At 50.6% G+C, this 25,233-nt stretch overlaps 2 protein-coding genes across 4 annotated transcripts in view; one reads left to right on the top strand and one right to left on the bottom strand.

The window, feature by feature from the left end:
- Positions 1-16,622, bottom strand: part of LOC119971478 (anillin-like) — a 170,516-nt gene extending 153,894 nt beyond the window's left edge. The window contains exon 1 of the mRNA XM_038807050.1: positions 16,557-16,622. The gene's annotated coding sequence lies outside the window, so the exon portion shown is untranslated. The remainder of the gene's footprint in view (positions 1-16,556) is intronic.
- LOC119971480 (uncharacterized protein KIAA0895-like) overlaps positions 1-25,233 on the top strand; it is a 144,079-nt gene that overhangs the window by 8,411 nt on the left and 110,435 nt on the right. The window contains exon 1 of one of the 3 annotated variants that reach the window (XM_038807060.1): positions 17,419-17,433. The exons of the other annotated variants lie outside the window; for them this stretch is intronic. The gene's annotated coding sequence lies outside the window, so the exon portion shown is untranslated. Of the gene's footprint in view, positions 1-17,418; positions 17,434-25,233 lie in introns of those variants that run through there. 3 annotated transcript variants of the gene reach the window in all.

Raw genomic sequence — 25,233 nt, 5'->3', positions numbered from 1 at the left:
ATTTTAGGTCAACCATGGAGAATACCTGATATTGGGCGATGTGAGTGACCATTTCAGCTATGTGGGGAAGTGGGTAAGCATCGAGTTGTGTAAAGCGGTTTATGGTCTGGCTATAATCCACTACCATTCGTTGCTTTTCCCCGGAGCGGACTACCAATACTTGAGCCCTCCAAGGGCTGTTGCTGGCCTCTATGACCCCCTCTTTTAGTAGCCGCTGAACCTCTGACTTGATAAAAGTCATGTCTTGGGTACTGTACCGGCGACTCTTGGTGGCGATGGGCTTACAGTCGGGAGTGAGGTTCGGGAAGAGGGGGGGTGGTGCAACTTTGAGTGTCGCTAGGCTGCATACCGTGAGTGGGGGCAGAGGTCGGCCGAACTTCAGTGTCAGGCTCCGCTGGCTGCACTGAAAGTCCAGACTGAGCAGCAGGGGGGCGCAGAGTTGAGGAAAGATGTAAAGTTTAAAACGGGAGTATTTAGCTTGAATTGCGAGGTCAGCGACACAAATGATGTACCATCAATTGAACGCGAAACGAGTTGCTGAACAAAAGTATGGCTTTAATATACTAGATATTAAGCCCTGCGGTCGATTACAGTAGAAGGACGACCGCCGGGAGTACTGGGTATTTATACCCCGCCCTGGAGGCGGGGTAACTCAGCCTCTCGACCAATCGGTGAGACGTCACATGACTGGTCTCAACCAACCGGTCGAGAGGCACATGACCGACCAGGGCCAATGGTCAGCCAGTGTTCTGCACCAATGGCAGGCAGCTATGCTAATCATACCACCACATTCACCCCTTGCAGAGAAAGAAGCCGGGGGGGGTGTGTCAACGAGAGCTGGCGGCGGGGGGGGGGGGGGGGGGGGGGGGGGGGGGAGAACTGGTGGTATGAGTAGTAAGGAGATAAAAAATGTATCCTTGGCTTCCCACTGGCCCAGACATTTAGCAACAGTACATAGTGTCCATACAAGGTCCATGGTGGTGTTGAAGTTAAATGGACTCGATCAGCCTTTTTGTTGCCCGTGACGTCCTGGCAGACCGCCGCAGGGGATTTGGTGACGTTGGTTCAGCGGATGGTGGTGGTTCAGCTGATGTCCTGGACTCCGGGAGCGATGGTCCTTGAACTGTCTCCGTACCCCGGGCTGGTGATGGAGACGCCATGGATGAGGAAGGGGTGGCCTGGGTGGGGCGCTGGGGGAAAAGGGGCGGGGGGGGGTCTGTGGTGAAAGGGGGGAGGGCCGCACGCTGGCGGGTGCCAGGTCTCGGAGGGAGACCGTGTCCTGCCAACCGTCGGGGTACTCCACGTACGGATACTGCGGGTTAACGTGGAGTAACTGGACTTGTTCCACCAACGGGTCGGACTTGTGCACCCGCACATGCTTCCGGAGCAAGTTGGGTCCAGGGGCGGCCAGCCACATCGGGAGAGGGGATCCGGATGACGACTTCCTGGGGAAAACAAGAAGACGTTCATGAGGTGTTTGATTAGTTGTTGTACGGAGGAGGGAGCGGATAGAATGTAGGGCATCGGGGATAACCTCTTGCCATCGGGAAATAGGGAGATCTCTGGACCGGAGGGCCAGTAGGATGGTCTTCCAGATGGTACCATTCTCCCGCTCGACCTGTCCGTTACCCGGGGGGTTATAGCTGGTCGTCCTGCTAGAGGCAATGCCCCTGCTGAGCAGGAATTGACGCAGCTCATCGCTTATAAAGGAGGACCCCCGATCGCTATGTATGTACACGGGATAGCCGAACAGGGAGAAGATGGAGAGGAGGGCCTTAATGACGGTCGATATGGTCATGTCGGGGCAGGGAATGGTGAAGGGGAAGCGGGAGTATTCATCGATCACCGTCAGGAAGTAAACGTTGCGGTTGCTAGAGGGAAGGGGCCCCTTGAAGTCTATGCTGAGAAGTTCGAAGGGGCGGGATGCTTTGATCAGATGCGCGCGCTTGGGGCGGTAGAAGTGCGGTTTGCACTCTGCGCAGATGTGGCAGTCACGGGTTACTGTCCTGACTTCCTCGATGGAGTAGGGCAGGTTGCGGGTCTTTATGAAATGATAGAAACGGGTCACCCCTGGATGGCAGAGGTCCGTGTGGAGGGAACGGAGGCGGTTTATCTGCGCGCTGGCTCAGGTACCGCGGGACAGGGCATCAGGAGGCTCATTGAACTTCCCAGGACGATACAAGATATCGTAGTTGTACGTGGACAACTCGATCCACCACCGCAATATCTTGTCGTTCTTAATCTTGCCCCTCTGTGCATTATCAAACATGAAGGCTACTGACCGTTGGTCTGTGAAGAGGGTAAACTTCCTGCTGGCCAAATAGTGCCTCCAATGTCGCACAGCTTCGACTATGGCCTGGGCTTCCTTTACCACTGAGGAGTGGCGGTGTTCGGAAGCCTGGAGGGTTCTGGAGAAGGCGGCCACGGGTCTGCCCGCTTGGTTCAGGGTGGCCGCCAGAGCTACTTCTGATGCGTCGCTCTCGACCTGGAGGGGGAGGGACTCGTCGATGGCGCGCATCGTGGCCTTTGCGATGTCCGCTTTGATGCGGCTAAAGGCCTGGCAGTCCTCTGTCGACGGCGGGAAGGTCGTGGACTGAATGAGGGGTCGGGCCTTATCGGCGTAATTGGGAACCCATTGGGCGTAGTAGGCGAAGAAACCCAGGCAGCGTTTGAGGGATTTGAGGGTATTGGGGAGAGGGAGTTCCATCAGGGGGTGCATGCGTTCGGGGTCGGGGCCTATCACTCCTTTACGCACTACGTAGCCGAGGATGGCTAGACGGTCGGTGCTAAACACGCACTTATCCTTATTGTAAGTTAGGTTAAGGAGTTTTGCGGTTTGGAGGAATTTTCGGAGGTTGGTGTCATGGTCCTGCTGGTCGTGGCTGCAGATGGTGACATTATCGAGGTACGGGAAGGTAGCCCGTAATCCGTACTTGTCGACCATTCGGTCCATCTCCCGTTGGAAGACCGAGACCCCATTTGTGACACCGAATGGAACCCTGAGGAAGTGGTAGAGGCGCCCATCTGCCTCGAACGCGGTGTACTTGCGGTCACTCGCGCGGATGGGGAGCTGGTGATAAGCGGACTTGAGGTCCACCGTGGAGAAGACTTTGTATTTCGCAATCTCGTTTACCATGGCGGAAAAACGGGGGAGAGGATTCGCGTTCAGTTGCGTAAACCGGTTGATGGTCTGGCTGTAGTCGATGACCATCCGGCTTTTCTCCCCAGTCCGGGTCACCAGCACTTGGGCTCGCCAGGGACTGTTGCTGGCCTCGATAACCCCTTCCTTCAGCAACCTCTGGACCTCGGACCTGATGAAGGACCGGTCCTGGGCGCTGTACCGTCTGCTCCGTGTCGCGACGGGTTTGCAATCGGGGGTGAGATTAGCAAACAAGGAGGGGGGGTTCCACTTTGAGGGACTCGAGGCTGCAGACAGTGAGGGGGGTATAGGGCCGCCGAATTGGAAGGTCAAGCACTGCAGGTTGCACTGGAAGTCCAGTCCTAGGAGTGCCGGTGCGCAATGGTCAGGGAGGATAAGGAGTTTATAATTTTAAAAAACCTTCCCCTGGACTGTGAGGTCCGCGATGCAGCACCCGGTGATGCGGACGGAGTGCGAACCTGAAGCTAACCCGATTTTGTGTTTTACAGGGTGGACAGGGAGCGCGCAGCGTCTTACCGTGTCCGGGTGTACGAAGCTTTCCGTGCTCCCGGAGTCCAGCAGGCAGTCCGTCTCGTGCCCGTTGAGGTGGATTTGTGTCGTCGTCTTGGCGAGCGCACGTGGACATGACTGGTCGAGCTGAATGGCCGCGAGCCGTGGAGAAGATCCATAGTCGTCGTCGTCGGCCGAGTGGGTGCTGGCAGGACCTTGTGCCAGTCCAGGATGGCGGCGCCCAAGACCCGCACGTGGAGTCGGGGCCCCAAGATGGCGGCGCCCAGGACCCGCACGTGGAGTCGGGGCCCCAAGATGGCTGCGCCCAGGACCCGCACATGGCGACCGGGGCCCAAGATTGCGGCGCCCGCAGGACCCTCGTGGTTGCTGGGGGCGGGGTTAGCAGTGCCGGCGGGCCGATCGGAGCGGCTGAGAGCGGGGGCAGAGAGGCGCGCAGGCCGGACGCAGGGGCCCGGGGGCGGGGGGGGGGGGGGGGGGAGGGGGAGATTGACGCGGTGCGCTGGAAGGGCCCGGAAGGGCCCGGAGGAGGAGATCCCCAGTCGCTGCGCGGCACAGCAGCGACCGATTTGGCCTGGCAGACCGACGAAAAATGGCCCTTCTTCCCGCAGCTCTTAAAAAAGGGCGGAACGGGCCGGGCAGCGCGGGTGGGGGTGTTTGGCTAAGCCCACAGAAATTGCAGCGGGGCCCTGCGGACTTGTCGGGGAGTCCCGCAGCGCAGGCCTGAGGGGGGTCGGGAGCGGCGGATGGCGGTGGGGAAGCGTGCCAGGAGGCCCAGGGCGCTGCAGCGTGGTGGGGACATAGGCGCGAGCGTTTAAGTCGGCGACCTCCAGGGAGGTGGAGAGAGTCCGTGCCTCAGTTAGGCTGAGGTCGTCTTTTTCCAGCATCCCCTGGCTGATAGCGGCGGACTGCATCCCAGCCACGTAAGCATCTCTGATTAAAGGTTCCATGTGCTCAGTGGCTGAAACTTGGAGGCAGGCGCAATTCCTCCCCAGGACAGCGAGGGCCCGGTAAAAATCATCTAAGAACTCATCGGGGAACTGTTGTCTGGTAGCCAGCAGATGTCGGGCGAACACTCGGTTTACCGGCATAAGAAATTGTCCTTTTAGCGTATCCATGGCCACGTCATATTCCTTTTCTTCCTCTATCATCGCGTAGGCCACCATGCCCACGCTGGAATGGAGAATATGAAGTTTCTGTGCCATGGTGGGGGGGCTGCTTGCAGTCGCCAGATAGCTATCGAAACACGCCAGCCAATGCTTGAAGATTGCCGATGCGTTCGGAGTTTGCGGACTGATGCGGAGGCAGTCGGGCTTGATCCGGAGCTCCACCTTCAAATTTCTAGCATATTAAATCGATGTACCATCAATTGAACACGAGACGAGTTGCTGAACAAAAGTATGGCTTTAATATACTAGATGTTAAGCCCTGCGGTCGATTACAGTAGAAGGACGACTGCCGGGAGTACTGGGTATTTATACTCCGCCCTGGAGGCGGGGTAACTCAGCCTCTCAACCAATCGGGGAGCCGTCATATGACTGGTCTCAACCAACCGGTCGAGAGGCACATGACCGACCAGGGCCAATGGTAAGTCGGTGTTCTGCACCAAATGGCAGGCAGCTATGCTAATCATACCACCACACACAATACCCCGTGATTTGAACCAAATGGGACCCTGAGGCAAGGGCGATAGTTTGGGAGGTGGGGTGGGTGCGCAGGGAGCAACGCCTTACCGTGTCTTGATGGATAAAGCTCTCCGTGCTCCCGGAGTCGAATAGGCAGGGAGTGTCGTGGCCATTGATTCGCACCCGCATCATTGAGTTTCGCAGGTGTTTCGACCGCGATTGATCGAGTGTGATCGCTCCTAGTTGCGGGCCGTCAGAGTCGAACTTACAAAATGGCCGCCCAGAGTCACAAGATGGCCGCCGCCGGCGGTTGAACGTGTCGGGTTTTGAAGATGGCCGCTGCCAAGATGGCCGCTCCCATGACTCGCACGAGGTCGATGACGCGTCGGAAGTGGGCGTGCCCGGCCACAGCGCGGCCGCGTTGCGGGGTCTGTGAGACTGGGAGCTTGATTTCTGGGCCTGGTGAGGGTTTTGTTTGTGGCCTTTGGGGCCAGCCAGGCAGACTTTCGCGAAGTGCCCTTTCTTCCCGCAGTCGTTGCAGATCGCGGATCGGGCCGGGCAACGCTGACGTGGGTGCTGGCCTTGCCCACAGAAATAGCATGGGGAACCCCTGGAGTGAGTGGATCGTCGCGTGACACAGGCCTGTCGCGTGGCTGAGTCTGGAGGGGATCGAGAGGGGTTCGCAAAGTCCGCGGTGTACGTACGGAGGGTACGGTAGGCCGTTTCGAGAGAAGAGGCGAGCGTTACCGTGCCCTGGAGATCCTTTGCCCCTTCTTCTAGGAGCCGCTGCCGGATGTACGAGGACCTGATACCGGACACAAGGGCATCGCGAATATGTAAGTTCCTGTGTTCTTCTGCTGTCACTGCTTTGTGGTCGCAGTTCCTCGCGAGCGCATTGAGTCTTTCCACGAACTCGTCCAGCGTTTCCCCGGAACGCTTGCTGCAGGTTGAGAGAAATGTCTGGCGTGTACCTCGTTATTTCGACCGCCGCCTCATAGGTCGTAGCGGTTTCGATTACGGCGGAGAGTCAGTGGCCCACCCGGCCATGTAGTAAGCGCAGCTTGCGAGTGCTGTCGACATCAGTCGTTGAGGAGTCCAGATAGTCCTCGAAACACCGGAGCCAATATTTAAACATTTCCGGGGCTTCCGGCGACCTGGCGTCCAGGTTGAGTTTCTCCGGTTTTAGAGCGCTGTCCATCTTGATGTGTCTGTAGATTAAATTGAGGCACTCGCAATTACAACGCAAGAGCGAGGTCGGTAATCAAAGGCTTTAATCTACAGAGAATGGGACAGCATTCGAGAGAAGTGTGCTCGCCACATGGAGCCTTATCCTATATACTGTTTCCTGGGGGCGTAGCCAGAGGCGGAGTCCCCCAGGGTTCCAAGCATCTTAAAGGGGAAAGGTATTAAAGGTAAATACCGTTCATCACAGGTGATTGGTAGAAGGATTAGAGGGGTCATGAGGGGAAACCTCTTCACCCAGAGCATGGTGAGTGTTTGGAACTGCTTAGTTTGGTGGTGAAGGCAGAAAACTCTCTTTCTCATTTAAAATGTACCTGGTTCTAGATCCAATGTGTCGTAACCTGCAAGGCGAGAGACCGGGTGCTGGAAGGTGCGATTAGAGTGGGCAGCTATTTTTTCAAAAAATGTTTTTTATTTTGGCGAGGGAAAACATAATGGGCTGAATGCCCTCTTTCTGTTCTGTAACCTTTCTATGGTTCGATGTCCAATGCACATATGTGGTATCTGTAATAACCAGCACGGGACATACGATGTGGGGATGATTGTTTTCCCTATGCTCCTTGAGGAGTATGAGCTCTCCCACCAGAGGCAGGATAGCTTACCCGTACTTGTATAAAAGGTCGGCCAGTCTGGAATCGACTGACAAGAGAGAGAGAATACCCAGTGAGGTTCTACTCATGTACATAATTCCTTGTAAAATAAATGTTGTTTACTTTTGCTTGCTTCAGACTCCCCAAGCCTTATTAAAGTATCCACATTATCTTCTCCACCAAAGCCTTCTATGTTAACTATCGCATGCTACCCTTTATGTATGCTTTGCTGTTAGCCTGTTACATTAATCATTACCCAACATTTAGCCTGTAACTTTCACCGGCATCACAAATGTCCAAGAACACTGAATTCCTCCAACTCTACCTCCATGTACTTCCCTCCACCACTGGCAGTCAAGTCTTCATGGAAATCGGGGAAAGTAACCAGAGAGGAGGCAATTCAGCCTATCATGTCTGCACAAGAGTGAGCCAGCCTTGTCTTCTGCGATCTACGCCTCCGACTCTTGAATTCCCCCCCTAAACCTCTCTGCCTCATTCTGTTCTTTTAAAACCCACTTGTTTAACAAGGTTTCGATTGCCTCTCCCAATGTCACTTCTTTGTCTGGTAATAGTCCTGCAAAGTGTGCTGGGATATTTTCTATATTAAATGTGTGATAGAACATAGAACATAGAACAGTACAGCACAGAACAGGCCCTTCGGCCCTCAATGTTGTGCCGAGCCATGATCACCCTACTCAAACCCACGTATCCACCCTATACCCGTAACCCAACAACCCCCCCTTAACCTTACTTTTATTAGGACACTACGGGCAATTTAGCATGGCCAATCCACCTAACCCAATGGTGTGATGTAAATGAAGGTTGTTGCTGTATTATTATAGATGCCAAGAGAAACCAATGGTGTGACCAACCAGTGCTACGCCCTAACCCAAGGTCAGAAGTGTGTGAGATTGGCCCTGGGGCAATGTGTCCTTTGATTTCCCATCCTGTGTTATTGCGGTATGCCTGAATTTTCTCACTGCCCCATCCGCGATGTTATATCCCATATTGGAAACTGTGGAGAAAATCATGGTGTTCTCTCTGACTATGAGCAATGCCACAGGAGATCGGCTAGCATGATATTTGAGTTATTTGGTGCTTGTTCACAGCTTCAGCTGTTTTTCATCATTTGGTGTTCGCAACTGTTTAAAGCTTACTGTCATAATATAAACCCATAAAGTTTCCTATCTGTAGTTACATTTTTTTCCCGCTAATCCTGGTATTCATGTCGAGATCGAGCCAACTGGGAACCTCTTTTTCGGATCCTTATGTTAGATGCTGGTTCCCTGATTTGCAATTGAATGCTAGGTGACCGTGCCCCTGATATAAATTCCTGATATATATCTCAGAAATTTGTCATGCTGGGGAGGTTAAACAATCCAGCCGAAACTGCAAACCCATCGGTGAGATCCCAGATGTCCCTCACCTTGAGACATTGTACCATTCCTGGGAAAAGATCCCAAAAATTTATTTCCAAAACAAATTGGTTCTTTTCTGCAACCCTGGCCTGAACCTGAAGATCGGCTGATTTAGCAGCCTGGAGCACCAGTAGCTGTGCCTGTCACCGATTCTCCACTAGTGCACATACATGGGAATTCCTGACATGCCAAAGTCACACAAACATATGAAATTGGAGCAGAAGTAGGCCATTCAGCTCTTTGAGCCTGCTCCGTCATTCAATAAGATAATGGCGGATTTGTTTGTGTTTCAAATTCCACATTCCCATCTAACCCCCCAATAACCGTTGATTCCCTTGCCTAACAAGGATCTATCTAACTCCACCTTAAAAATGTTCAATGTTCCCGGCCTCTTGCTTTCTGAGGCAGAGTTCCAAATTCGTACAGTCTTCAAAGAAAGTATTTCTCCTAATCTCTGGCCTATTAAGGTGACACCTAATTTTACAACAGCACGCCCTATCTCTGAGCTCTCCCACAAGAGGAAAGATCCTTTCCACATCCACCTTGTCAATATCATTCAGGATCTTAGGGGCAGCGTGATGGCACAGTAGTTAGCACTGTTGCCTCACAACGCCAGGGACCCAGGTTCAATTTTGGCAACGGGTGACTGTCTGTGTGGAGTTTGCACTTCCTTCGCGTGCCTGCGTGGATTTCCTCCGGGTGCTCTGATTTCCTCCCACTGTCCAAAGATGTGCACCGTTAGGTGGATTGGCAATGCAAAAATTGTCCCTTAGTGTCCAAAAGATTAGGTGAAGTTAATGGGTTACAGGAATAGAGTGGAGGTGTGGGCCTGGGTAGGGTGCTTTGTCCAAGGGTCGGTGCAGATTTGATGGGCTGAATGACCTCCTTCTGCATTGGGATTCTATATTGTATATCCCCTCGCTCTGCTAAACTCCAGTGGAAACAAACCCAGTCTGTCCAACCTTTCCTCATAGACAACCCGCTCTTAACCCTTGGCACCTTCCCTGCCCATACAAAGTCCGCAATAATTGTGTCCAGTTTCCGAAAGAAGGGGTTCGGTATAAAGATCGGGGGCTGGATTCTCCGATCGGCAACGCCAAAATCATGTTCGTCGATCAGCCGGAGAATCAAACTTCCCAACCAAATTGGGTCAGCGGCGCTTTCTCGATGCGCCATCCCCTCCAAAGTAGCACGACGTAGCGACGGCCTCCTGACGGCCTCCTGACGGCCTCGGTCACGTGTGGTCTCATCCGTCGGGAACTCGGCGTGGAGGCTGCAGACTCAGTCCAGCGCTGCCACAGTCGGGGGAGGGCCGATCCGCGGGTAGGGGAGACTTTATCAGGGGCTGGGGGCACTGTTGGGGGTGGTCCGGGGCGCGAGAGCTGGCCAAAGTGGGGGCACTATTTCTCAGGCCGGGTCTACGAGCGCCCTCCGTCATGTAGCATGGTGCGGCTGCTGCAGGCCGCCGGCATGCGCTTGTGCGGCCACGGACTCAGCAATTCTCCGGGCCGCCTGTATCTAGCTGAGTGCTCTACACTACCAGCATGCTAGCGCCCAGCCAAACAGAGGATTGGTGGCTGTTTTGTGCCATGTTTTCTGGTGTAAAATGCCACCATTTCCATGGGGCTGGGGATATAGCCTCAGGAGTGTCTGGAATATGAACAGGAACCTCGGCAGAATGTTCATCTTTACCAGTTGGACCCTCCCTGCCAAAGTCAAGTGCAGCGAGTCCCACCTCTTGAGATTCTCCCGAGCCTCCTCCCCAAGATTTGTGAAATCCATTTGTGAAGCATCGCCAGTCCCTCGCTACCTGAATCCTCAGGTATGTAAACCTGTCCCTAGCCACAATGGCAATATCTTTACATTGGCTCACCGACCCAACTCATTCACCGGGAACACTTTGCTTTTCTCTACATTTAGCTGATATCCCGAGAACGCACAAAGTGTCCCCAACGCTCTCCATGATCCTCTCCATGGTCTCCAGCGTGTCCGTAACATTCAATAGTAGGTCGTCAGCATAGAGCGACACCCGATGCTCCCTTCATCCCCTCATAATCCCTTGCCACTCTGCCAACCCGCGAAGAGCCATTGCCAGAGGCTCTATAGGCAGCGCAAACAGCAGCGGCGACAGTGGGCACCCCTGCCTTGCTCCCCTGTTTAGTTCAAAGCTTCATGAACCCTTGTCATTGGTCCGCACACTCACTCTCAGTGCCACATATAACAGGCGCACCCATGCCACAGACTTCGGCCCAAACCCAAACCTTCCCAGGACATCAAACAGATACCGCCACTCCACCCGGTCAAATACCTTCTCCGCATCCATGGACACCACTACCTCCGGTACCTGAGCTCCTGACGGAGTCATAATCACATTTAACAGCCTTCTTACATTACTAGAAAGCTGCCTGCCCTTTGCGAAGCCTGTTTGGTCCTCCACAACCACCCCCAGGACAAACCCTTCTATCCTTCCCACCACTTTCACGTCTGTATTTAACAGCGGTATGGACCAATATGACTCACATTCCAACGTGCCTTCCCTTTTTTGGTATTAATGTGATCGTTGTCTGCTTCATCACCTCCGGCAGTACCCCTTCTCCAACGACTCATTAAGGGCCCCCAAGAGATGTGGTGACAGGTCCGTCGTGAACTCCTTCTAAAATTCTGCCGGGTAGCCATTGGGCCCCAGGGCTTTCCCTCATTTCATACCCCTTATACTGTCCAATATCTCTCTCAGCCCCAGGGGTTCCTATACCGCCTGCCTCTTCTCTCCTTCCAGCTATGGAAACTCCAGTTCATCTAAGAACCGGCCCATGTCCCCCTCTTCAGCCCCCGGGTCCGTCCTGTACAGCTCCTTGTAATAATCCCGAAATGCCTCATTTATCTTCCCTGGCTCTGACACCACATCCTCTGCCCAGTCTGTATATGTCTTCCATTTATTTCAGTTTTGTATGTGCATGTGCCTGTATATTTCTAATAATAATAATCTTTATTATTGTCACAAGTAGGCTGACATTACCACTGCAATGAAGTTACTGTGAAAAGCCCCAAGTCACCACACTCCGGCGCCTGTTCAGGTACACTGAGGGAGAATTCAGAATGTCCAAATTACCTAACAGAACATCTTTTGAGACTTGTGGGAGGAAACCCACGCAGACACAGGGATAACGTGCAGACTCCACACAGACAGTGATCCAAGCCGGGAATCGAACTTGGGACCCTAGCGATGTGAGCACAGTGCTAACCACTGTGTTATCTTCATAAAACCCTCTATCTGCCAACAACCCCAAATTGAGCCTTCACCCCGGCCTCTGCTCCTGTCCCGATCTAAGCCAAATCTCCAGCCAATGAGGCGCATTGTCCGAGATTACTATCCCCGTGTACTCTGCCCCCTCCACCCTAACGAAAATCTCCTGGCTCACCACAAAAAGTAAATTCTAGAATATACTCAATATACATGCAAAAAAAAAGGAATACTCCATTTCCCCTCAGTTCTTGAAGCGCCAAGGATCCACCGTTTCCATAAACCCATCCAGATCCTTTGTCATTCGTATCCTACCCATTGACCTGGGACTTTATCTATCTACCCTCGGCTCGAGAACACAATTAAAATCTCCTCCCATAATCAACTGGTGCGTGGTCAAGTCAGGGATTGCTGTCAGCATCCCCCTCATAAAACCTATATCATCCCAATTCAGTGCATACACATTCACCAACACCAATGGTGTCCCTTCTAATACTCCACTCACAATCACATATCTCCTTCACTTCCTTTGCGCTCACAAACCCCGTTTTCTTACTCATCAAAATGGCCACCTCCCACAACTTTGAATGAAACCCCGAGTGGAAAACCTGACCCACCCACCCCTTCCTGAGCCTAACATGGTCCTTCAAACAGAGGTGTGTCTCCTGCAGATAGACCACCTCCACTTTTCTGAGGTGCGCAAAGATACGAGATCCTTTGACCGGCCCATTGAGCCCTTGCACATTCCACGTTAGCAGCCTTATCGGGGGGCTTACGCCTCCATTCCCCTCTACCGTCCACCATCCTCTATCCCCAAAGGACAATTGTTTCACGGTCACCATTACTATTAGTTAAATCTCCACCAGTGGGATTTGAACTCCTGCCCCGAGAGTACTTGCCTAGGTCTCTGAATTGTTAGTAACATTACCACTACACCATCATCTCCCCCAGGATTGTGAATGATGCTGTATAAATATAGTTTGCTTTTTTTCATCACTGTGGGCTACCATTTTGAGCATTTGAGAGAACAGCTGTGAAATAAGATTCCTACTGACTGAAACATTTTAATTCTATTAATGGACATACCAAAACAATGTTCAAAATCTAACAGCTGTCTTCCCACCAACTGCACAAGCGAAAAGTTTAAAATCCAACTTTGACCTCACAACCTCGGGAATGAAGTAGAAACCAGCATCGGTCCTGAATACACGATAACCTCTCCAGTCTGGAGTGCTTGGACCAAAGCATTTCCAGATTTTGGAGTTTTCTGAATTATAGATTGACGTTAGAACCCCCAACCACGAGCGTGTGAGCCGATATAAATATAGAACAAAGGACAAAGAACAAACAAAAGTACAGCACAGGAACAGGCCACTCGGCCCTCCAAGCCTGCGCCGATCATGATGCCTATCTAACCTGAAACCTTTTACACTTTCGGGATCCCCATGCCTCTATTCCCATCTTATTCATGTATTTGTCAAGACACCCCTTAAAAGTCACTATTGTACCTGCTTCCTCCACCTCCTCTGACAGCAGGTTCCAGGCACCCACTACCCTCTGTGTAAAAAAACTTCCCTCGCATATCTCCTCTAAACTTTACCTCTCGCACCTTAAATCTACGTCCCCTAGTAATTGACTCTTCCATTCTGGGAAAAAGCTTCTGACTATCCACTCTATCCATGCCACTCATAATTTTGTAGGTTTCTATCAGGTCGCCCCTCAACCTCCATCATTCCAGTGAGAACAAACCTAGCTTATCCAACCTCTCCTCATAGCTAATACCCTCCAGACCAGACAGCATCCTGGTAAACTTCTTCTGTACCCTCTCCAAAGCCATCACATCCTTCTGGTAGTTTGACAAACAGAATTGAACACCATATTTCAAATGTGGCCGTACAAAAGTTCTATACTGCTGTAGCATGACTTGCCACTTTATATATTCAATGCCCCGTCCGATGATGGCAAGCATGACATATGCCTTCTTAACTAACTACCTGCTCCACCTGCGTTGCCACTTTCAGTGACTTGTGGACCTATACACCCAGATCCCTCTGCCTGTCAATACTCTTAAGGGTTCTGCCATTTACTGTATATTTCCCACCTGTATTAGACCTTCCAAAATGCATTACCTCACATTTATCCGGATTAAACTCCATCTGTCATCTCTCTGCCCACATTTCTAATCAATCTATCGCCTGCTGTATCCTCATCGCTATCTGCAATTCCACCAACCTTTGTATTGTCCGCAAACTTACTAATCAGACCAGTTACATTTTCCTCCAAATCAATTATATGTACAACAAATAGAAAAGGTCCCAGCACTGATCCCTGTGGAGCACCACTAGTCATAGCCCTCCAATCAGAAAAGCATCCTTCCACTGCTATCCTCTGTCTTCTTTGACAGAGCCAGTTCTGTATCCATCTTGCCAGCTCACCTCTGATCTAATGTGACTTCACCCACTGTAGTAGTCTGCCATGAGGTACCTTGTCAAAGGCCTTACCGAAGCCCATGTAGACAACATTCACTACCCTACCTTCATCAATCATCTTCGTCACTCCCTCGAAAAACTTGATCAGAAAATGAGACACAACCTCTCTTTCACAAAACCATGCTGCCTCTCACTAATATGTCCCATTGCTTCCAAATGGGAATAAATCCTGTCTCGAAGAATCCTTTCCAATAGTTTCCCTACCACTGACATAAAGGTCACGACCTGTAATTTCTTGAATTATCCTTGCTACCCTTCTTAAATAAAGGAACAACATTGGCTACTCTCCAGTCCTCTGGGACATCACCTGTAGCCAGTGAGGATACAAAGATTCCTGTCAAGGCCACAGCAATTTCCTCCCTTGTCTCCCTCAGTATTCTGGAGTAGTTCCCATCAGGCCCTGGGAACTTATCTACCTTAATGTTTCTCAAGATGCTCACATGATCTCAATGTGACCCAGACTATCTACGTATCCTTCCCCAGATTCATTATCCTCCAAGTTCTTCTCTTTGGTGAATACTGATTCAAAGTACACATTTAGTACATTGCCCATTTCCTCTGTCTCCACGCATAGATCCCCTGTCCTTGAGTGGGTCAACCCTTTCCCTGGCTACCCTCTTGCATTTTATTACTTTATTTATTTTTTTTTAATTTAGAGTACCCAATTAATTTTTTCCAATTAAGAGGCAATTTAGCATGGGGGAGAAACCCACGCAAACACGGGGAGAATGTGCAAACTCCACACAGACAGTTACCCAGAGCTGGGATCGAACCTGGGACCTCAGCGCCGTGAGGCAACAGGGCTAACCCACTGCGCCACTGTGCTCCCTGTTGCATTTTACATTCTTATAAAAAACCGTGGGATTTTCCTTAATCCTGTTTGCCGATTACTTTTCATAACTCCTTTTAGCCCTCCTGACTCCTTGTTTAAGTTCCTTCCTACTTTCCTTATATTCCTCACAGGCTTCATCTGTTGTCACCCTTGTAGCCCTTACAAATGCTTCCTTTTTCTTTTTGACTATGCTCATAATATCCCTCACTATCCAAGGTTCCCGAAACTTGCCATATTTATCCTTCTTCTTCACAGGAACATACCGGTCCTAAATTCCTATCAACTGACATTGAAAGCCTCCCAACATGCCAGATGTTGATTTGCCCTCAAACATCCACCCCCAATCAAGATTCTTCAGCTCCTGCCTAATATTGTTGTCATTAGCCTTCCCCAATTTAGCACCTTCACCCAAGGATACTCTTATCCTTACCTACAAGTTCCTTAAAACTTACTGAATTATGATCACTGTTTCCAAAATGCTCCCCTACTGAAACTCGACCATCTGGCTGGGTTCATTCCCCAATACCAGATGCAGTAAGGCCCCTTCCCTAGTTGGACTATTTACATATTGTTTCAAGAAGCCCTCCTGGATGCTCCTTACAAACCCTGTCACATCCAAGCCCCGAGCACTAAGTGAATCTCAGTCAATATAGGGGAAGTTAAAATAACCCAGCACAACAACCCTGTTGCTTTTACACCGTTCCAAAATCTGCCTACATATCTGCTGCTCTCTGTCCTGCTGGCTGCTGGGAGGCCTGTAGTAAAGCTCTACCCATATTGCCTCGTTGCATGAGCTCTCTGAGGTGTCCTCCCTCAATACAGCTGTGCTATTCTCCTTAGCTAGTTGTGCAACTGCCACACCCCTTTTACATCCCCTCTATCCCACCTGAAATACCAAAATCCTGGAATGTTTAACTGCCAATCCTGGTCCTCCCTCAACCAAGTCTCTGTAATGGCAACAACATCATAGTTCCAAGTACTAATCCAAGCTCTAAGTTCATCTGCCTTGCCTGTTATACTTCTCGTATTGAAACAAATGCACTTCAGACCACCAGTCCTGCTGTATTCAGCAACATCTCCCTATATATTCCTTCTCTGAGTCTTACTGGCTCTATTCTCTAGTTCCCCTTCAGTTATTTCACCTTCTGACCTGATGTTCCAGTTTCCAACCCCCTGCCACACTAATTTAAACCGTCCCGTGTGACACGAGCAAACTTCGCGGCCAGGATATTTATGCCCCTCCAGTTTAGATGCAACCCGTTCTTCTTGTTCTGGGCAAGATCTAGATTAGACACCTGGCTAACGCTCCTAAAACGGGACTGTGTTTTTTGTCCCTTTGAACTGCGCCCATTATCATTGTATTATTGACTATCAGGATGGTTAAAAAGATGGACTTAGGCTTTGTTTTCATCTAGCTAGCAATTTCATTATACAGCATATTTATGTACTTACTGCCTGGTATATTGCAGTCCCATATTGTTGATGTGATGAGCTTCAGCAAGAGACAGTGAATGGTTTGGAGAGAACTGCCCCACCTGAGGCAACGATGTCATGAATGGGGAGTGTTATCCAGGGTGCAACAGTCTATTCATGACATCACTGGAGTGCAACAATGCAATCATTACATTATAATGCTTTGTTAAAGAGAAAAGCACCATGCTAAAATGTCCCAGAATCCTAATGGTTAATTACTGTTTGAGGAGACTTTGGAATGTTTGAAAAGAGCTGTGTAAAATTCTGAAGTAGCTGAAGACAGACAATTTCCAGTGATTGAGGGGTGCAGGACATAGATATAAGGTTAAACATAAAAGAGATTTAGGTTAGAAAGGAGAAACCTTTTAATCAGAAGGTTGTGAGATCAATTTTAGTGATTGAAGCAGAGATCCTACCTTAGAATGTCCTTCAGGTGATTTACAGCACTGTTTTTTTTTCAAGTTTTATTCCTTTCTCAGAGTCACATAGCCATTGCGCAGGGTGGACAGGGCAAGTCCTTAATCCATCTCCTTGCTTGTTACAAAAAACAATTCAAATTGAATCCAATTAATGGTCCCCACAAAATTGACAAACTGGTCTCAAGCATCAAGAACAGGCATTACCTGATCTCAAGCTTGATCTTAACCTAAGGCCGAGAAGCAAAAAAAAAGTATTACATTGATCACAGGCCTCCAGATGTAGGCAAGTTTCCTGGATACGTTTATTTGCATATATATTAGCATAAGCATTGCTGCCAAATTAATTCAAACAGTTAAACAAGCAAGACACATCTGTGCAGCCTTTTTAAGTGCACTGCTCCAACCGTGTTATACAACAGACACGGAAGGATAAGAAGGTAAGGCAAAAACATTGCTTGGCTCTTTAATTTCTCTTGGAGAGGCCCACACTGCATGTCTTACCAGTCTTTTAATTACATTTGGACAGGATTAAGAAAATTCAAATGCCAGCTGTGCCCAGAGGGCACCAGGATGTGGCACATCTTCACTCTTTCAAGCCCTCCTGAGAAAACTCTGCTACCTGTATAACTGGAAACAAGGCCCACTCATCCATCATCCTTGAGCTTCCTGAACTACATTGACTCCCATTTAAGCAATCTCCCAAATTCTAAAGTTCAAAAGTCTCCATGGCCTTACTCCTCCTCTAGCCCCACAATGCTCAAAGCTCTGTGTACTTCTCCAATTCTGGCCTCTTGTGCATCCAAAAATGTAATTGCTCCATCATTGGCAGCCGTACATTCAACTGCCTGGCCCCATAGCGCTAGAATTCCATCCCTGGCATCCCAAACTCATTGTCTTCCTTCAACACACTCCTTCTTGGACAAAGCTTTTGGTCACCTTTTCTAATATCTATTGATGTGACTCAATGTCAAATTTTATTGGGAGCCGTCCTGCAAGGTGTCCTGGGACATTTATATCATGTTAAATACAAGTCATTGTTATTGAGGACTATGGAGGTAGGAGGAACAGACTTTTGGGTGCAGGGTCCCAACAACTTACTTAGAATTGAGGACGGCATGTGGCACAGTGGTTAGCACTGGGACAGCGGCACGGAGGACCCGGGTTCGAATCTCGGCCCTGGGTCGCTGTCCATGTGGAGTTTGCACATTCTCCCCATGTCTACGTGGGTTTCACTCCCACAATCTAAAAGATGCGCAAGTTAGGTGGATTGGCCACGCTAAATTGCCCCTTAATTGAAAAGAAAATAATTGGGGATGCTAAATTTAAATTAAAAATAAATTTATAAATACTTAGAATTATCCCTCATGCCACCTGGATGAAGATGGCATTGGTTCTGATAATTCCTACCTCCCTCATTCCCTACCTCAGTACAGTAAGAAATTGTAGCTTCTTAGCTGGGCAAGCCAGTGATCTACTGTACAACTTTAAAAAAAATTTCTTATCTTCCCTGGACCAACACCTTCTTCAACCTTAGCTAACCCTTGATTGAACCTTCTGGTTAGGGGTGATTCCTACTCCTATTCTGCTTTTCATATCCCATCCCTACACTCTCACATCCCCACATCTGTTACCTCTCATGCCACTTTCCATACACAGCTCAATAGCAGACCTTATCCTACTTCTACTTAACTGCTTGCAGGCCGAACAGGTGCCCAGTGGCCACTATAAAGCAGGCCATCTTTCTAACTCCCTCCCCTATGGAGGACAAGATTGTACATCTGTAGGGAGGCACTCGAGTGTCACAGTGATGATGGTGGGCTTAGCAGCATCCTGGTGATGCCACATTACTGAATAAGCCCCTGCACTGACAGCCTGGCGTTCGTCTGATGCACCAGACAGCCAAATTCTTCCTTCACTTCCTGCATCACCACCACTGCAGCAAGCATTGCAGGAGGATGATGGTGGCGAAGAGAAAAATGAGGGTTCAGCCAATCAGGAGGGGTCTAGGCTGCTGGATCCTGCCATTCCCCCAGGACAGCAGCGCATGCCAAGCCTCCAACTTGCATACAACCCATCCCCCACGCCAACGTCCAGAGCACCATGCTAATGGGAGGTGAGGCCAGATTGCCCAGCATCACCTTCCAGAGAGGCAGTCAGCAGTGACTCCACACTGGAACTCAGCTGCCACAGCTTCATGGGTAGCACCCTCGGCTCAAGTCAGAACATTGTGGGTTCAAATCCCTTCTAGTGACCTGAATACATAATTTCGGCTGACACTTCAGTGCAGAGTAGAGGAAGGTTCCACTGTTGGTATTGCTATCAATCAGATGAGATGTTAAACTGAGGCCCCTCTCTGGCTTCTCAGACTCCACATTAATGATTCCATGGCACTATTCAAAGATAAACCTGGGCATTCTACTTCTGGTGGTGGCAATGTGGTGAGCTGTCGCACATGCCTGGTTTTTGGGCACTTTTCTGGAGGAAATTGATGTAATTTGATTAAATAAGGCCCTCCCATTCGAGTAATGTCAGAAGTAGTTCAAAGCAGAAATCGGGCAAAGGAGCGTCAACAGAATCAAAGGTTCCTAGATTCCCAGCAAGAGGACGATGGCAACAGCGTCTGCTATGTTTGTGGTCCCTCAGTGGACGACTGAGACGTTAGTTAGCTTTCTGACCGACAAATTTAAGAAGCAGCGACAGGCGGTCATTGAGGGTCTGGAGAAGGCAATGGAAGAGGCTTTGGCCCCAATTCGGGGGGATCATGGACAAGATGGATCAATATTTGGGGCGACAATACATGAGGGAGGGTATCTTCAATGTGAAGACTGGACTTTGTCTCCATGAGGATTATGCAGTTGTCATTCCTACCAATGCTGTCATGGACAGATGCATCTGAAACAGATAGATTGGTGAGGATGGGGTCAAGTATGTTTTCCCTCTTGGTGGTTCACTCACCACCTGCTGCAGTCCCAGTCTAGCAGCTATGTCCCTTAGGAGTTGGCAAGTTCAGTCAGTAGTGGTGCTATCGAGCCACTCTTGGTGATAGACATTGAAGCTCCCCCACCCAGAGTACGTGCTACACCCAAGCCAGCCTCAGAGCCTCCACCAAGTGCTGCCCAACATGGAGAAGTATTGGTTCATCAGCTGAGGGTGGTGGCCGTAGGTGGTAATCAGCAGGAGATTACCGTGTCCATGAGACTTCATGAGGTTCAGAGTCAATTTTGAGAGCTCCCTTGGTAACGCCCTCCAACTGTACGCTGTGCCACCACCTCTGGTGGGTCAGTCCTGGGACCCAAGATAGCTAGAGATGGCGATGTTTTGGAAATTATCCGTGAGTACGACCATGTCAGGCTGTTACTGATTCTGTGAGTATGCTGCTTGACTAATTTGTGGGACAGCTCTCTGCCACAAATCCCCAGATGTTAGTCAGGAGGCCTTTGCAGGGTTGACAGATTTGCAATTGTTGTTTCCAGAGCCTAGGTCGTTGCCGGATAATCCACCTGGTTTCATTCATTTTGTCGGACATGATATTACTGAATGGCTTGCTCGCTGTCCATTGCTGTAGGTCTGGAGTCACAAGTAGGCCAGACCAGGTAGAGGTGGCAGAATCCCTTCTCAGGAGGGCATTAATGAACCAAGATGAGTTTTTACAATAATCTACTCAGGTCACTGTTACTTTTTCATTCCAGATTTATGAACTGAATTTAAATTCCACCAGCTGTCATGGAGGATTCAAACCCGTATCCTCAGAGCATTAGCCTGGCATTTGGATTACTGGTCCACTGACATTACCACTAGGCCGTTGTCTCCCCTGAATGGGACTAATTGAATGGGTCTTTCACAGAGCTGCTCAGGCATGAGGGGGGCTGTTACTCTATGGAATCTACATTCAAAGATATCCGTCGCTGTTTCCCACTCACCTGCCTTTGCCACTGAACCTGACAGCAGCTGTGCCTTTTTGGAAAAACAGGTGCAGCTTACCCTGAGCAGAATAATTCCCAGCAGCTCTTCTCCCCATAGGGCTACAGGCTGACAGATGGCCTCATGCTAAGGTCAATGGTGCCTCAGCATCACATAAGGGAACAACTCTGGGGGTGCAGCTGTGGGAGGGGACAGGAATACAGTGTGTGGTTGGTACATTTAAAGGCACAGACATGTTGGAAGGGGGTGGTCCCTTTAAAGTCACAGACATGTTGGAAGGGGGTCGGTCCCTTTAAAGTCACAGCATGTTGGAAGGGTGTTGGTCCCTTTAAAGTCACAGACATGTTGGAAGGAGGTTGGTCCCTTTAAAGCCACAGACATGTTGGAAGGGGGTCGGTCCCTTTAAAGTCACAGACATGTTGGAAGGGGGTTGGTCCCTTTAAAGTCACAGACATGTTGGAAGGGGGTCGGTCCCTTTAAAGTCACAGACATGTTGGAAAGGGGTTGGCCCCTTTAAAGTCACAGACATGTTGGAAGGGGGTCGGTCCCTTTAAAGTCACAGACAGATTGGAAAGGGGTTGGTCCCTTTAAAGTCACAGGCATGTTGGAAGGGGTTTGGTCCCTTTAAAATCACAGACATGTTGGAAGGGGTTTGGTCCCTTTAAAGACACAGACATGTCGGAAGAAGCTTCTCGACACGTTTCCTTGCTGGAAAAGGTATCAATATTGCTCCAGAGATACTAAGGTGCTGGACTGGTGAGGGGATTTATCTCTCATATCAATGTTTTAAGAATATGGCCAGTTGAAGGAAAGGAAGTAATGAGTTCTGGAAACAGAACTTTCCATTGGATTAGAACTATAGCTCATGGGAGGGATAAACACCACTGTGATTGGGCCAAAAGGCCTGTTTGCATGCTGTAGCTCTCTACAATCCATACTTATCAGTGCCTCAAATCGCTTTTGATTAAAGTGTTTTGTAATAGAGTGAAAGCTCCCCACTTACTTATCGGATAAACCTTCGGAGTGGTAAAATATAAAAAAGCACCTTTCACAATCTCAGAATGCCCTTCAGCAATGTACGGCGAACAAGGTCATTTGTTGAGCGGTCAACACTGTTGTCATGTGAGACAAATGGACGCCAATTTGCATACAGCAAGATCCCACAAGATAACTGACCTCTGTTTTAATGATGAGGGTGACATATTGTTTTAATGATGAGGCTTACATAGACACAGTACATCATCTATAATAACAGTGTGAATTACACGGACTGTGATTCACCACATTCACCCCCTGTAAAAAATCCAGCGGGGGTGATGTGTCTACAAAATCCAAATTACGAGTTACAAATTACAATTTACAGGTTATAAATCACAAATTAAGTCGATCCGTCGGCCGAGTCGTCCTCTGGGATCGACGAAGCACCGGGGTTGCAGCCTCTTCTAGTGGCTGGGCGGTGGCGGTCGGCGAGGGGACCATGGCGGACTCCGGGGGTGATTCGGTCAGAGCTTCGTATCCAACTGGTTCGACTGGTGACGGAGAGCGCCGGAAACCCAAGGGCGCGGGGGCGCGGAGCACGGGCAGCAGAACTCAGGCGTGGGGGCGCCGGGCGCGGGGGGTTGGGAGGGGTATAGTGTGAGGGGTATCTCAGCGGAGGTAGTGTTGGAGTTGGATCCTGCAGGCGCCAGGTCCCAGAGGGAAACAGTGTCCTGACGGCCGTCAGGGTACTCTATAAATGCGTAGTGTGGGTTTGAAAGGAGCAGGAACACTATCTCTACGAGTGGGACAGTTTTGTGATTCCGGACGTGCTTCCGGAGGAGAACCGGGCCCGGTGTCTTCAACCATGCTGGGAGCGAAACCCCCGTGGTAGTGCCCCTGGAAAAAACAAATAGCCGCTCGTGAGGGGTCTGGTTGGTGGCCATACATAGGAGGGACCTAATAGCATGGAGCGCGTCGGGGAGGACTTCCTGCCAATGGGAGGTTGGGAGCTTCCTGGACTGGAGGGTCAGTAGGACGGTCTTCCAGACCGTCGCGTTCTCCCTCTCCACCTGCCTGTTCCTCCTGGGGTTGTAGCTGGTAGTCCTGCTCGAGGCAATGCCCTTTTCGAGCAGGTACTGACGCAGCTCGTCGCTCATAAAGGACGAACCCCTGTCGCTGTGTACGTAGCTGGGGAAACCAAACAGGGTGAAGATACTGTGCAGGGCCCTAATGACTGTGTGGGAGATCATATCGGGGCACGGGACAGCAAAGGGGAAGCGAGAGAACTCGTCGATGACGTTCAGGAAGTACACATTCCTATTGGTCGAGGGAAGTGGCCCTTTGAAATCGATAGCGAGGCGTTCGAAGGGCCGGGAGGCCTTGACCAGGTGGGCCCTGTCTGATCTATAGAAGTGTGGTTTGCACTCCGCACAGATCGGGCAGTCCCTGGTGATGGCTTTTACCTCCTCAATGGAGAAAGGCAGATTTCGGGCTTTAACGTAGTGGGCGAGCCGGGTGACCCCTGGGTGGCAGAGGTCATTGTGGATAGCTTTCAGGCAGTCGTCTTGCGCGCTGGCGCACGTGCCGTGGGACAGAGCATCTGGGGGCTCGTTGAGCTTCCCCGGTCGGTACATAATATCGTACTTGTAGCAGGAGAGTTCGATCCTCCACCGTAGGATCTTATCATTTTTGATTTTGCCCCTTTGAGAGTTGTCGAACATAAAGGCAACCGATCTTTGGTCGGTGATGAGGGTGAACATCCTACCTGCGAGGTAGTGCCTCCCGTGACGTATAGCTTCCACGATGGCTTGTGCTTCCTTTTCGACCGAGGAGTGTCGAAGTTCCGAGAGGGTTCGGGAGAAGAAGGCGACTGGTCTCCCTGCCTGGTTTAGTGTGGCTGCGAGAGTGACCTCTGAGTCATCGCTCTCTACCTGGAAGGGGACGGATTCATCCACTGCCCGCATGGCCGCTTTGGCGGTGTCCTCCTTGATACGAGTGAAGGCCTGACGAGCCTCATCCGATAGAGGGAAGAGTGTGGCCTTAAATAGTGGGCGGGCTTTGTCTGCATACTGAGGGACACACTGGGCATAACAAAAGAAAAATCCCAGGCACCTTTTGAGAGCCCTGGGACAATGAGGGAGAGGGTCCGGGTCGGGGCCCAGGACTCCGTTCTCCACGACATAGTCGAGGATGGCTAGCCTGGTCGTGCGGAAAATGCATTTCGCCGTGTTGTATGTGAGGTTGAGTGTCTGGGCCGTCTGGAGAAATCGATCGAGGTTAGCGTCGTGGTCCTGCTGGTCGTGGCCGCAGATGGTGACGTTATCCAGGTACAGAAACATGGCCCGCAGCCTGTACTTGTCCACCATTTGGTCCATTGCTTGTTGGAACACCGAGACCCCATTAGTGACGCCAAAGGGAACCCGGAGGAAGTGGAAGAGGCGGCCGTCGGCCTCAAACGCCGTGAAGTGGCGGTTTTCCGGGCTGATTGGGAGCTGGTGGTATGCAGACTTCAGATCCACCGTGGAGAAGACTTTATAATGGGCGATCTGATTCACCATGTCTGCAATTCTGGGGAGGGGTTCCGCGTCAAGGAGCGTGAACCGATTAATGGTCTGGCTATAGTCCACTACCATTCAGAATTTTTCCCCGATCTTGACGACCACCACCTGAGCTCTCCAGGGACTGTTACTGGCCTCTATGATCCCCTCACGGAGAAGCCTATGGACCTCGGTTCTGATAAACACCCTGTCCTGCAAGCTGTATCGCTTGCTGTGAGTGGCTACGGGTTTGCAGTTCGGCGTGAGATTGGCAAAGAGTGGAGGGGGGTCGATTTTTAGTGTGGCGAGGCTGCAAATAGTGAGTGGGGGCAAGGGCCCGCTGAAGCTTTTGAGGGAGCACTGGAAATCGAGTCCCAGTAGGAGTGGGGCGCAGAGTTCAGGGAGCACGTACAGCTGGACGTTTGAGTAGCTGGTGCCCTGGATCGTTAGTGTCGCGACGGTGCGCCCTTGGAGGTGAACAGAGTGGGAGCCCGAAGCGAGGGAGATAGTTTGCTGTGCAGGGAAGATAGGGAGCGAACAGCGTCTTACCAGGTCTGGGTGTACGAAGCTCTCGGTGCTCCCGGAGTCGAAGAGGCAAGGTGTCCTGTACCCGTTGATTTGAACGGTCATCATTGAATTTCGGAGGTGTTTTGGACGTGACTGGTCCAGTGTCACTGCGCTGAGTTGCGGGTAGTCGTTGGCTCGATCAGCTGTGCTGTAGTGGCCCCTTGATGACTGCCCTCTGAATTCGTATTCTTCTAGATGAATTTCTGAGTTGGAAGAAGATGGCCGTGCCCGTGG

Source organism: Scyliorhinus canicula, chromosome 9, assembly GCF_902713615.1.
Source record: "Scyliorhinus canicula chromosome 9, sScyCan1.1, whole genome shotgun sequence".
NCBI classification, from domain to species: Eukaryota; Metazoa; Chordata; class Chondrichthyes; order Carcharhiniformes; family Scyliorhinidae; genus Scyliorhinus; species Scyliorhinus canicula.
This window is presented reverse-complemented; position numbering and strand designations above follow the sequence as displayed.